The sequence below is a fragment of the Protopterus annectens genome, chromosome 16.part0 (assembly GCF_019279795.1).
Source record: "Protopterus annectens isolate FY-2018-M chromosome 16.part0, PAN1.0, whole genome shotgun sequence".
In the NCBI taxonomy this organism is placed as follows: domain Eukaryota; kingdom Metazoa; phylum Chordata; order Ceratodontiformes; family Protopteridae; genus Protopterus; species Protopterus annectens.
Genome location: NC_056750.1, coordinates 103,692,491 through 103,704,782, shown reverse-complemented (window position 1 = coordinate 103,704,782; position 12,292 = coordinate 103,692,491).

The window sequence follows — 12,292 nt, the reverse complement described above, 5'->3', positions numbered from 1 at the left end:
ACCAATAATCAAGTACAATGTACCCTTTGGCTGACCAGGCATTTGTAATAACTATAGCAGCCACAGAGATTATTCATTAAAAGAATACAGTATGTAAACAACATGTCCTATGTGGACTACCTCAAAGTCCTGTCTGTGTTCTCAGTCTCCTACAAACTATTGAGGGCCAATTAATACCTAACCTGCAAGGCCTTCTCAGATCCAGCCCTGATGGATACGCTACACATTCACAAAACAAGCAGTACAAGAATTACCCAATCTAAGGATCTAAACCTTGTCTGTGACATAAGCAAAAACATGTTGGAGGAACAGATGTGTGTTTGAGAGATTACCCTTTCTCGGGAACAGACTCCCCATTTTATGTGACACAGAGCTCTTCCTTAAGCCTATTCAAATGACATTTGGACCAACAGATTGAAAATCATAAATTCACCCGTGCTTGTCACCTGTGGCCTTTATGGACAGCAACAGCTTATAGATTCTCTAAGACACAGGCATACATCAAAGTCTTTCTAGTCCTTGGGCAGTGATAATTACAAAAACTGGGTCATGAATGGCTAGGCTTAAAAAAGGGACTAGGGTCATTAGACTGGTAACCTCCATTGAGTATTTCTTCTGCTGAGCTGCAAATATATGAAATTCCTTTCCTTACAAATTTGTGTAACAAGAACAAGTTGGAATCCAGAAATACATACAATAACCAAAATCAGACATAGTGGAATGTAGGAAAAGGCAGGATACTGGTTAGCAATGAGCTTCTCTTTAATTAAGCTACACTTTATTGGGTATGACACTGATGTACACAACGTATTACTTTACTGGGTATGACACTGATGTACACAATGTGTTACTTTACTGGGTATGATACTGAAGGAAGTAGTAGTCCACAAAAACTGACAGGCCAGAAAAGAACCATAAAGGTGATAGAGTGGACTACTGAGGATAAGAAAGAAATTATGTATTGTTATTATTATGCAAGAAGCTCAGAATTTCCAGGTAGAAGACATTCAAAAAGATTAAGAGAGAAATCAGATGAAAGAAAAAATACTTGCCCAAGAAAAAGTGTCAAAACCTTCAAATGCATTTTTGTGTTCATTAATCAACAAATCCATGGAAAACATTATATAGACAAAACTTTGGGACATTTGGAAAAAGAAGCAACCAAGGAAGTGGAAAAATGTACAGAACAAATCCTAAAGATTTTTTGAAAGGCATGAAAAAAACATGGACATGGGAAAGAAAGAGATTTGATTTGCTACAATATTTATGCAAAAGAGAAAGCCAAAGTAATCAATACCAGAAAGCATCTCCAAAGATATGTGCAGAGAAATCTAAGCAAAAGTATCCAGGTACGGAAAATTTCACAAGACAAAAAATAAGATCACAAAGAGGAATAGAAAACAGATTAGTAAACTAGAAGTTAAACAAAGAGAAGCTGAAATTGTGGAACACTTCTAGTGTGAAGGATTTAGTGTAGAAAGTCTAACACAGTTTATGCCACAGCATGATAGAACAGTTAGTCCCCAAAGTAAGGAAAACACAGAGAAAGGGATACATCTGAGGAAGAAATATGGACACGGGAAAGTATAATAACTTTAATATAGTGCGATATTAATGCACAGGAGAAAGCAAAACAAATCAATACAGAAAAGCAGCACCAAAGACAGCTGCAGAGAAATACAGGCAAAGGCATCCAGATATACAAAATTTCATATTACAAAAAATATGACGAGAAAAGGGAAAGTAGAAAAGAGGCTTATTAATGGGGAAGTTAAAGAAATAGAAATTGAGGGTATGGATTACCTGCAAAGTGAAGGATTTAATATACAAAATCCTGCAGTGGTAATGTCACAGCATGATGGAACAATGAGTCTAACAAATTAAGGAGAAACAGATGGAATGGGAAGCATCTGATCACTAGTCACATGAAGACTCTCTACAGCCTTCAGCAGGAAATGACTACAAAACTGCAGCTGGAGTTGCACAACAAGAGAAGGAGCAGGAAACAGTGGCAACTCTGACACAGTCAATGTTACGTAGTGATAGACAAGTGAATTCCCATATGAAAGAGCAACAGATGATGCAGGATGCAGCTGAAGACAATATGTCACAGGAAGATGTTCAGGAACTTTCCATAGAATTCCTTCAGCAAATGGAGAGCAAAGGTAACAGTTGCTTTATTTAATAGAAATGGATAGACATACTAAGGTCAATGAAAAAATATTACAGAAACCGATGAAAAAATATTACAGAAGGTCAATAAGACCCAAAATGTTAGAAGCCTGATTAAACAAATGAACACAGTAATTAAATCTGTCAACAGAAATTTGTGTAATATAACAGAAGTAAATAGGCTGTATTAATTTGCAGCTAAATTAATAAGAAATAAAGTCTTTCAACAAACACACAATGCAATAAGGGAAAGGAATGGAAGAAATCAAATGCCGTCATGGAAGTACTGACTAGAGAAAACTATAACGCAGTTAAGAAAAGAAGCGTCACTGTTAGAAGAGTACAGGAGAGGGAACAGACCAATACAAATACTCAGAAAGATAGATGTGATAAAAGCAATGCACAGAACAGATCAGGCTCTAGCATGCACTATCGCAAATTCTAGACTAAAAATATGAGCACAGGCAGAACAACTTAGAAGATATGCAGATAAATGCAAAGGAAAAGTACAAAATAAGCAGTTTATTGATGACCCAAAAAGTTTTATAGAGAATTGAGAAACAAGCCAAAATGAACTGAAACACCAAAAAAAAAAAAAAAACAAATAGATACATTTTGGAGAAATATCTATGAAGATCCTGTGGAACATAAGGATGCTGAATGGATAGAAAAAAGTAAAATAAAGAATAAGATGTTTAATTGTACAGGATATGAAATCAGATGAAGTAATGACCAGAGAAATTGAAACAAAATTAAGAAAAGATTATAACTGGAAAACTCCAGGCCCAGACGCAGTGTTTAACTAAAAAGTATTAACATCTTTGCATGAATATTTAGCCATGAGTAAGAACTATTTATATGCACACCCTGAACAGACACTAACCTAGCTAATAAAAGGAAAAACAATAATTCTACTTAAGCGCAAACCTGCAAGCTATCCTAAAAACTACAGACCAATAACTTTCTTTCTGACGTATACACTATACATTGAAATTGATGTTGATAGTGTTTATAGTCATTTAGATGAAAACTCAATCCTGGCAGTAGAACAAAATGTTAACAAAAGAAATTCATAAGGAACTAAAGATCATTTGTTGCTGTATACAGTCATTAAGGGAAAACTGTAAAAAGGGGAAGAAACTAAATACAGAATGGATAGACTACAAAAAAGCATTTGGCAGTATCTTACATTCATGAATGAAAAAGTGCTTAAAATTTTCTAAGATACACCCTATAGTGATCGACTACATTATAGAGGCCATGAAACAGTGGCAAACCACTTTGCAGTTAAGCCAAGGTAAAGGAAAAATTACAGGGAAAAAATTCAAATGTGACATAATTTGCTATTGATATTGTGACATCATCCACAAAGACAGTGGAATGCTGCTCAATGGTTGGCTCATACCTCCCTATGTCACATGTTCTGAGAGCTCAGTCATGTCTCATACTCCAAGGAGGTACATCTCAGGTCATTCACACCCACATGGACTATGACCGAGTCATACTGGTACTTGAGGTGTAGTGACCTCAGTGCTGGCATGATGTGATGAATATCGGAACCTCGACAGGCAACAAACTATAAACTTCTCCTTACACATCCTGGTGAGAGGGGCACCAGTATGTTTCCCAATGGAGTCTCCTATGAACAAAATATTGGATTGCGTGGTGTTATGCCTCATGGGCTTGAAAGATGAGGCACAATGAAATGTGGTTTTGGGTGTTGTGGTGGGAATTGTCTTATTGTGTGCATGCAGTGTTTTTGAGGACTGTGTTTGAGAGGACTATGAGGTTTGGTAAGTTACATGTGAACACATCCTCATATGTGGATCATTATGTTTGGTCCTTTGTATGTGCTGTGAGTGTTGCATGTGTGTGTCGCTTACATCCTCTTTGGTGTTTCTTTGTGTCTATATTAAATATGTATGTGTCTATATTATATATACAGTAAACTTTCAATTAACCGGAACTCAAGCAACCAGAAAAAAACAAATCGAAGAAAGACAGTACAATTTATATGTGTTGTACTTTCTGTCCCCCCCCCCTGCAGAAACATACCTTACATTTTTACAGTTTTAAAAAGGAAGATAGCAATAAATTCCTTCTCTCCCCAACCTAAGAACGAGTCAAACCAAACAAACAGTATAATGCACAGTATTAGGCCTATTTTTAATAGTAACTCTCAAACAACCAGAAACTACACTTATCCGGCATCCACCAATCCCCATGGGTGCTGATTAACTAAGAGTTTATATATATATATATATTTATATATATATATATATATATATATATATATATATATATATATATATATATATGGGTCCACTTTGTAATTCCAAAATACTGAAATCTTGAATTTCAGTATTTCGAACTTACAAAGCCGAATACTCACATTTCCGAAACCGGCAGAAGCACGAAATTCTAAATACCGAAGTATGGATATTTCGAATTACTGCTCCCGGTAGTATGGAATGTGGATGTTTGGGTTTAATTTTGGTAACTTTGTGTAAGTATGTTGGTTTGGGGTTTAGTGTGTGTAAGTGTGTGTTTGAGGGACTATAAGATGTGTGTGTGAGTTTCGTTTGTGTTGCTGTTTGTGTGATCTCAGAGTCAGAATATATAAGTAGGGGGTGTGGGAGGGCAGCCCCCCACATGGTAGTAGTTTACATTAGTTTGTTTGATTATGGGGGGGTTTGTGTATGTTTATGTGTGTACTTTATGTGTAGCATGAGTATGGGATTTTGAATTCTGTGGTTGTGTGTTTTCGAGTTTGTGAGTTGTGGCTGGGTTTTCAGCTTTGTGGTTTCAGAATACTGAAATTCGAGATTTCAGTATTTCGAAATTACAAAGTGGACCCATATATATATATATATATATATATATATATACATATATATAGATGTATATATATATATATATATATATATATATATATATATATATATAGATGTAGATATATATATATATATATATATATATATATATATATATATGTGTATATACAGGGATATAGACAGATGCACACATACCTCTCAACCTGGAATCATCAAAAATCTGGACAAGGCCCATGAAAAATAGGTACAAATCTGTACGCTGATTAATGTAAAATTTGCATACATAATTACATAACCCTGCCCACTCCAATGGAATTGTGGGATAACTTTCAAATGCAAACAGAAGAACAGGCCACCAAAATTTGGCACCAGAGTCCCCCCGCAGCCATTCCAATGTCCTATTACCTGTCTATTTCACCCCATTTACCATAAACGGTAATGTGTGCATACTGCTTTACTTCTACAATGATTATTTGGATTTTATTTTTATATTTTATAGCACAATGCACAAACACGATTAGGTATCTGCTAAACAAAGAAATACTGTCTCAGAAAGAAAATAGACTTGGCATTCAAACCTCTCTGCCCTTGAAACTCACATTCATTTTAACAGCACTGAAACCCACACCACATCCAAAGAAAATGCATCTGGCCAGTGGGGGATAAAGATTACCGGTTTACTATTACAAGGTCGAACGGCACTCCTTCGACTGTAGAATAGTCGACAACGGAAGGTCGAAACTGATAATCGCGAACTCAGAAAAACAATCTAGGAATGGGTTTCAACATGGGTCGAGGTAGGGGAGATGTTTGTAGTTCAGAATAATACGAACACCTACCTCAACCCATGTTAACACCGTTCCTAGATTGATTTTTTGACTTCGACATTCGACATTTACGACCTTCCGTTGTCGACTATAGTACAGTCGAAGGAGTGCCGTTCGACCTTGTAATAGTAAACCAGATTACCTTTGGGCTGTTTTCAAATCATAGGTCCCTTGCACAAAAACAAAAAGCATACATGCATTCTTTGATACACCTTCCTGACTTTATTAAATTATATTCCTTGTATAATACAGCACACTTTTTAGACTTAATTTAGAGCGCATTTTAAATTTATAGTTTGAACATTTTTTCCAGTGTGAATAAGAAAAAAGCTACAGTATACATTTAAATGTGATGTGAGCGCTATCAGCAAAGTCATAGTCAAAACTCAAGGTAGCATTTATAGTTCCTCGTAAACTAAAGAATATTTGCTTATCATAATGGATGATTATAGAAAATATTCACGTAAACAAGCAACTGTTTAAGCATCAGTGAATAATATTATTCTAGCAATAGAAAAAAGTATTTTGAATGCTTGATATTTTGACAATGTATAATGAAGCATCACTCAATGGTCAGTAGTTTTACAGATATTACCAAGTACATGAGTTTTATGCAAAGACTAATAACACCTCTATGACAATATGCCATCAAGCTTATGAAAATATTTATGTATGCACAGGTAAAAGTTATAAGAATTCTTCAAAGCAAGAAATTCCCATAGAAACATTACAGAAATATGTTTTAGGAAACCGGACATCAGTTCCACATAATACTATAGGATATGTAGCTGCACAAACTCTGTTAAAGAGTGACTTCTACACCAAACTTTCTTGATTTATCCAAACAAGAACAAGTGGTTGATCATATAATTAGAACTCACAATATCAAGAAGAATGCTCACTTTGAAAAATCATGAAAAGATATTGTACTCAACGTAACTTAAAAGTTGGAGACTATATAATGGTAAAGCAATTAAAATTTATAAAATTAATCTCAATCCCCACTTTACCACTGAGCCTTACTTTGTAACTATGATTCAATGTCTGCCACTTGGAATATGGGTATTAGATAAACATCACAGTTCACTTAAAAAAAATAATAATAGTAATGTCAGCCATTAAAAATCAGTTAACCTGTTAACGATTATTCAATATGTCCAGCAAAGTAAGAAACTGACCTTATATAAGAAGTAAGAGTTCAAGCTGTCGAACAGTGTAATTTAAAATATCTGTTATATCGTATTTTAATCAAAATGCTTGACCGATTTCTTGCAGTTGTTTACACATAAATGGCAGTACTAGTCTGACTGGAAAATGCTGCCATCCTTCTGTTGCTATAAAGTTGCATCCAACTCCAATAAAACCCTATAAATAGACATCTTCATTCACAGAGTTAGCTTACTAACCAAGTAGAGAATATAATTAAATTGCCAGGCCTTTCCTCTGTAACATACACACACACACACACACACACACACACACGTTAGTTTCCTTACTTCAGTCTCTGCCTTCTATAAGTGCATTCAGTCCGCTCCATAGTGACACACACCCTCCAATTCCTGACATGAATAATAATCCATGTAACCCGTACAGCAACCGTTTTTTCCTAAATAATAATCCATGTACAGCAACCGTTTGTTGCCATTCCCGCTCACATTTGAGTTTCCAGGCCAGCCGGAAATGCATGAGCTCCTTGAGCTCAATTCTGACAGGCTGGTAGCTCTGATGGAGCTGACGTCATCGCTCATGTGATGACGGCAGCTCTAACAGCGCGAAATTTAAAAAACAAGAGAAAAAATCGGAAATGAAGAGGTGCCACTCAGGAATCATGGCACCCCTTCATTTGAACCCCAAAACCCGGTAAAAATGAATAATTCAGCACGGTTGGGAGGTATGGATACACATACCCATACACACACACACACACACACACACACACATATGTATGTATGAGTGTGTGTGTGTGTTTTTATATATATATATATATATATATATATATATATATATATATGTATATATATATGTATGTATATATATATATATATATATATATATATATATATATATATATATATATACATACATACATACATACTGTTGCCTGGCATAAAGTCTGATGATGATGACTGTGAAATGAGTGTAGTTATCAAATCCTATTCTGATTTTCAAAATCAACAACAAGGACAACACCAAATAAATGCTTGGTGTATTATTCACGGGCTTACCTTCAGTGCTCTGAAATGCAGCATAGTTTATTTTGGTAAAGCTTGTATCTGTACCACGTACTGTACAAATATCTCACTCTGTCACAAATCCTCCTGCTTTCAAAGCTTATCCTTTGTGGTATCTGCTCAAATTCCAAATAAGTTATACCCTTACTATATACATCCTTTATTAGGCCCATCATTGAAAACAGTGCCCTCACTGGCGCATATCTCACAAGTACTGAAAGTGGCTCAAAATACTTCACTATTTCCTCAACAACAAGAACTCAGGTCTCAGGTCTCAGTAACCCTTGGTACGCTGATAGAAAGACCTCTCTCTCTACAAAAAGTGTCCTACACAGTACTGAGTAGGTCATGTCCACTAAAGTTCCCATGCTGTGAATGACTCAGCAATCTAAGATCACCATCACCGCAGTAAATCTAGTTGTAAACCTGTACTATCACATCAACAATACTAGAAGGTATGTCAAGTACGTTACCAAATGCGTTCCACATTTGTGAAATAAGCTGACTTTACATGTCAAACACAATACTTCCCTTGCAACATTTATAAACAGTTTGGATAACTGTAAGAATTCAGGACAAAACCAATAAAAACAACAAATCCATTTTTCAAAAATGTGTTGTTTTTCCCTCTCCAATGAAAAGTAATATTATTTTCCTTCAGTCTTTTGTGTATGAAATCAGAGTTTCATTTTTCTGACCTTTTTTTTATATCTACCAGCAGTAAACCCTAATAATGGGAGTCTGGGTGTGTTATGTCATGCCTGATTAACATAAAAAATAAAAATGTATTACCTAGGTCAGTTGCAGTTCATAACACATTTGTTTCAGCCAATTTAGTTCTAAGTCAATTACTCACAAAATATATTCACACCCAAATGTGTTTCAGCATAGGCCTCAGCATTAGTAAGAAATCTCATTAAATGACAAAGAACATTCACAATTGGTGACCTTTAAATGTGTGCAAGCATGTCCCTGTGCAATACAAACACAGGCTATTTGCAATATTTCATTTATGTGTGCGTGCATGCATGTATAATCTATTTTCAGTCATAAACGATAAAGGTCCAACACACACACACACACACACACACACACACACACACACACACACACACACACCTCCCAAATTTGGAGAACACATCTAATTTGTTCTCAATCTTTTGTTCAATCCCTCCTAAATATGGAAATTATTTTGAGTGAATAGCACCCACTAAGAGTACCTTTTCCATAAATATTTTCTCTTTGTCTGGAAGTCTGAGGTAAAAGTTGAAAGATATGACACATACATACACACACAGATTGTGCTATGATATATGCAGCTATTTCCCACATTAGAGGAGCGGGCCACTTTTTACCTTTTGTCAGGCTCCAAATTGTTACAGAAAAAAATCATATTTATTGCAGTCCTTTGCAAAAACTGTTTACAATTAAAAAATGAGTGCACTCAACAAAACAAATAAAATTTCTCCAACTGTCTAATCAATAAAAAGGATCTATTGCCATGGGTATGAACTTATCCACTACCTCTGTTACCAGCTTAGTGGATATGGGCATCCCGAGGCAATGCCTCATATTAAATATTTTATAAAAAATACCTAACTAATGAGCCACACTAAAAAATTCAACAATGATCACTTCTTAGCTGAGCTAAAACCCTGCAGAGCAAAGCAAAAAGTAGATGTCTAAATCTCAAAATGCACCCGCTCGAAGCAGTTCTTAAAATGGAGAGCATCGACATTTCTGCTGTAACAGAGACCTGGTTCAAGGCAGCAGAAAGCACCCCTGCACTACCAGGCTATAACTCATTCCACACCTTTCGGTCCCACAATTTGGACAGAAGCTCCAAAGGGGGTGGTATTTCCATATTCATAAAGGATGCGCACACCTACAGACTGTTAGCCCAGCATAACACATCAGAGATACTTCAGGTGCAACTAACATTGGGTAAGACAGTGATTCAGGTTGTAGCCTGCTATAGGGCCCCAACCATGTCCCAAGACTCACACTCCACTTCCTTAAGCACCCTGGAGAATATTAGGGTCCAACCTAACACTCTTATAATGGGTGACTTCAACTACTCCTCCATTAACTGGGAAAACTACTCGTGTATTAGAAAGGCTCACCCAGACTCTGTTACACTTTGCTGTGAAGGAAATGTTAGTTTGCTTTTTATTTGTTGTATTTATTTATTGCCTTTTTATATTTTGAATACTGTGATTTGTTTTCTTTACCTTGTGTTTCACTTGTATTCTGCTTTTAACTGCATATTAAAACATAAAAATAAACCACAGCTCTGTCTCTTGTGAGTCAGGCAGAAATTTTTTCCCACCCACCCAGCCTGTTAGCATTCTGTTCTTAAATACCACTGTCTTTCTAGTTGCCTGTCTCTTATGTTAATTTAACCATATATCTAATTTCCTCTCTGCTTTCACTGGCTTGTGTGAGTAAGCACAAAATAATCATTTTGTGAAATCAATCCCCTTCAACTATTTAAATTTGTTGGCCATCCTACTGTATTCCATAGTACCAGAATACAAAAGTGATCATCCCCTTTCAATCTATCTTGCTGTTTTAAAAATAGTGACTCTCCACTAAAACTTAACTTTTTAGACAGGTAAAACTTAAGTTACCTACTTTCACATTTAACTTCTCTAGTGCACACTGCAGTGTTTAGGATAAACCATTCTTTTTCATCTTGCATTTAAGCATCCCTGTGACTAGCACTTGCTCTAATACCTGCTGGAAAGCACTAGGAAGCCTTAAACTGATACAAGCATTCAAGTCTCCTTATTAATAAGGTGAAATTAATCATAGGCACTAAACAGCCTATAACTAAAAAAGTACCTTGCTAAGGGAGGGGAAAACAGCTCCTGTACTTTTCAAAAAAAGTACTAAACCAGGCATGTCCGAGGGTCAGCTTCCGGTGATTTCTCCTGTCCACCTGGTGAATCTGGGCATACTGGGGCAATGCAGCAATTGCCTCATGTACACAGACAACCCTCTCCTCCTACCACCCAACACTACAACCTGTGAGAGATGCAATTACATAGCCAAACTGGAAGCAAAGCTCTCTCCACCCAAGATTTTGCTAGACAGTCAGGAGGAGAAGGTTAACACCTGCACTACACCTCAAGCAACACATAGCCCTTCTAACCTCACACCACCAACACCCACCGATAGCAACACTAAATCCACATATGCAGAGGCCCTTAACTGTAACCTGCCCAAGCAACAATGACCTCCGAAGCTGAAACGCAAACAAACACCAGTCACAACCAATGTGTCACATAGCTCACAACACCGGTGTGCCACCCAGCAACAGCCCCTAAGGCAAGACAAAGTACCTAACACTTTAGTCATAGGTGACTCTATAGTCAAGCACACTGATGTCCCACTCACCAGGCAGAACAAGGAGAAAATTACAGTCAGCTGCCTATTGGGTGCCAGGATCCACCACATAACGCATGCACTCAAATCACTCCACAACAAGTACAAATATGACTCTGTCATTGTCCATGTTGGAGTGAATGACTTGAGACGTACCTCCCTGGACTACATGAAAAGAGACATGGAAGAGCTCTCAAATCATGTAGCCCAGGCAGGTATGACCCTAGCCCTGAGTAGCATCCTGCCTTCACCCAGAATGATACCACAATATAAGGACAAAATGACTGACTTCAACAATTGGCTAAGCTTCTGGTGTCATTCAAAGCAGATCCAGTATCTGTCTACCTGGGATGACATGATCGACAGACCACGATGCTTTGCCAGAGATGGTCTGCACCTGTCACCCCTGGGATTCAGGTTACTGGCTAAGGCTCTTGCCACCCCTATAGTGCCGTTTTTAGGCAAAGTTCAAGGGACAAAACCACCACCGTAACAGGTACAAGCATGCAAAATCTGAAAGTAATGCTACTCAATGCTAGAAGTCTAAACCTCAAAATGCACTCTCTCGAGACACTCCTAAAAATGGAGAACATCGATATCTGTGCAGTAACTGAGACCTGGTTCAAGGCTCCAGAGAGTACCCCAGCAGTACCAAGCTACAACTCTTACCACACTTTTCGGCCACCAAACCAGGATCGAAACACTAAAGGTGGAGGAGTGTCCATATTCACCAAGGATATTCACACCACCAGGCTAGTTGCCCAACACAATGCGTCTGAAATTCTCCAGGTGCAACTAACACTAGGTAAGACTGCAATCAAAATTGTAGCTTGCTACAGAT